Source organism: Pristiophorus japonicus, chromosome 5 (genome assembly GCF_044704955.1).
Source record: "Pristiophorus japonicus isolate sPriJap1 chromosome 5, sPriJap1.hap1, whole genome shotgun sequence".
Lineage (NCBI taxonomy): Eukaryota > Metazoa > Chordata > Chondrichthyes > Pristiophoridae > Pristiophorus > Pristiophorus japonicus.
Genome location: NC_091981.1, coordinates 264,039,534 through 264,042,568, shown reverse-complemented (window position 1 = coordinate 264,042,568; position 3,035 = coordinate 264,039,534).

The following is a 3,035-nucleotide window of genomic DNA, read 5'->3' as shown; positions in this document are numbered from 1 at the left end:
TTTGTCACAATGGACTGGCTGGAAGAGACAGCGGCTGACAAGCGGAGGGCACATCTACTGACCAGCTGCAGGCAACAGACATATGCGCTGATGAAAGACCTGCTCGCACCCCAAAAGTCGGTGGACAAGTCCTTTGAAGAGCTCAGCCTGCTGATCAGTGAGCATCTCAAGCTGGCGAGTAGCGTACACATGGCCTGGCACCGGTTCTACTCTCACCGGCGTCGGGAGGGACAAAACGTCTCGGATTTCGTGGTGGAACTGTGGCATTTGGCCAGTCTCGGTAAGTTCTCCGATGCCTGCAGTGGGGAGATGTTAAAGGACTTTTTCATCGAGGGCATTAATCATGCCGGCATTTTCAGGAAGCTCATAAAGACGAAGGACTTGACTTTAGAAGGGGCAGCGTTGATAGCTCAGCCCTTTATGGCAGGGGAAGAGGAGACCAAACTAATTTATGTGCACAGCCCTGGTCCAAACGTGGCGATGGACCAGGGAGTTAACATAGTGAACGCGGCTCGGGACCCCGCAGGCAGGCAAGGGCATTTCAAAACTGCCCAGGCAGCAACAGGCTCTAGGGTAGGGCCTGCAACAAGAACAATGGAAAGGGGATCGGTAATTCACGCCATCTCGAGGAACAATGCGTCCCGTGATGGGACCATTAACACCCACCATCAGAGTGCTTAGAAACAGCCAAATGGGCAATCAGAGAGGAATGGGTAATAGTCCTTTTGTTAACAGCAATCTCAATCTCAGCTCATGCAGGAGGTGCGGGGGTAGACACACTGCGAGAAGCTGCAGGTTCCAGCAATATACCTGTAGGATTTGTAATGTCAGTGGACACTTGGCCAGGATGTGCAAAAAGGCAGTAGCGAGGCTAATCTGCGAGACAGAGGAACCAGACGAGGAGTCTGCAATGCAGGATGAGGCCTGGGGTAAAGCCATAGATGCTGAAGTTCAGCGGGTTCATGTGGCTGACGTCCACAGCTCATACACTAAAACGCCACCCATGATGATGAAAGTCTTACTGAATGGCATCCCGGTGCACACGGAGCTGGATACGGGAGCTAGCCAGTCACTCATGAGCGCCCAACAATTTGAGAGACTATGGCCACACAGAGCGAGCAGGCCCAAACTGGAACGCATTGAGATGCAGCAATGGATGTACACCAAAGAGATCATCCCAGTGCTGGGCAGTGCAAACTTGGTGGTAACACATAATGGATCGTTCTGGAAAATGGCCCCGCGCTTTTACATAAGAACATAAGTTCTTATGTAAAAAGTGCGGGGCCATTTCCCGAGGAGGAGTTGGCTAGCTGAGATGAATTGGAAATGGGGGAATGTGCACGCCATTTCATCCATGGAGCGAAGTTCATGCTCACAGAACCTGCAAAAATTCGGGTCACTGTTTCAACCTGGTGTTGGAACGTTCAAGGGCACTAAAATAGTGATACGCATCACTCCGGACGCCAGACCAGTGCACCACAAAGCCGGAGCGGTGCCGTATATGATGCGTGAAAAAATTGAATGTGAACTGGACAGACTGCTCAGAGAGGGCATAATTTTGCCCGTTGAATTCAGCGACTGGGCAAGTCCCATCGTTCCTGCACTCAAAGCAGATGGCTCGGTTAGGATTTGTGGTGACTACAAAGCCACCATCAACTGAGTATCGCTGCAAGACCAATATCCGCTTCCGAGAGCGGAGGACCTTTTTGCCACGCTGGTAGGTGGCAAGCTGTTCAAGAAGCTGGACCTCACTTCGGCCTACATGACTCAGGAACTGGCTGAAGAATCCAAGCTTCTGACCACCATCACGACACACAAGGGATTATTTATCTACAACAGGTGTCCATTTGGCATTTGTTCAGCAGCAGCCATCTTTCAGAGAAACATGGAAAGCTTGCTCAAATCCATTCCTGGAACGGTCATATTCCAAGATGACATTCTCATAACGGGTCGAGACACCAACGGACACCTCCACAACCTGGGGGAGGTGCTACGCCAATTGGAACGGGTAGGCTTGCGGCTGAAAAAGGTCAAGTGTGTGTTTTTGGCCCCAGAGGTCAAGGTTTTGGGCAGGAGGGTTGCCGCAGACGGGATCCGGCCCACTGAATCAAAAACGGAGGAGATCCGCCGGGCACCCAGGCCCGGCAACACGTCGGAGTTGCGATCATTCCTGGGACTTTTGAACTGTTTTGGGAACTTTCTGCCGAACTTAAGCACATTGTTGGAGCCATTACACATGCTCCTGCGTAAAGGTTGTGAATGGTTTTGGGGGGATTGTCAAGAACGGGCTTTCAATAAGGTGAGGAACTTGCTGTGTTCCAACAAACTGTTGACTTTGTATGACCCTTGTAAAAAAACTGGTTTTAACATGCGATGCGTCATCCTACGGGGTTGGGTGTGTGTTGCAGCAGGGTAACGATGACGGCCGACTCCAACCGGTGGCTTACGCCTCCAGGTCGCTCTCCCAGGCAGAGCGTGGACACAGCACGGTCGAGAAGGAGGCACTCGCCTGTGTTTACGGTGTGAAAAAGATGCAGCAGCACCTTTTTGGTAGACAGTTCGAGCTAGAGATAGACCACAAGCCGTTAACATCCCTGTTGTCTGACAGTAAGGCTGTCAACGTCAATGCGTCAGCTCGCGTACAGCGCTGGGCCCTCACGCTGGCTGCGTATGACTACACCATACGGCACCGGCCAGGCACCGAAAATTGCGCTGACGCGCTCAGCAAGCTCCCACTGGCCACCACCAAGGGGGCGTCGGAGAAGAGCGCCGAGATGGTCATGGCCGTTGAGGCTTTTGACACTGCGGGCTCTCCCATCACAGCCCGCCAGATCAAACTCTGGACCAACAGGGACCCCTTCCTATCCATGATAAAGAAATGTGTCCTGACTGGGGATTGGGCACCCGCACACGGGGCGTGCCCCGAGGAGGTCAGACCATTTCAGAGACGGATGGATGAGCTCTCCATCCAAGCCAACTACCTGCTATGGGGCAGTCGGGTAATCATGCCCCAGAAAGGAAGGGAAGTGTTCATC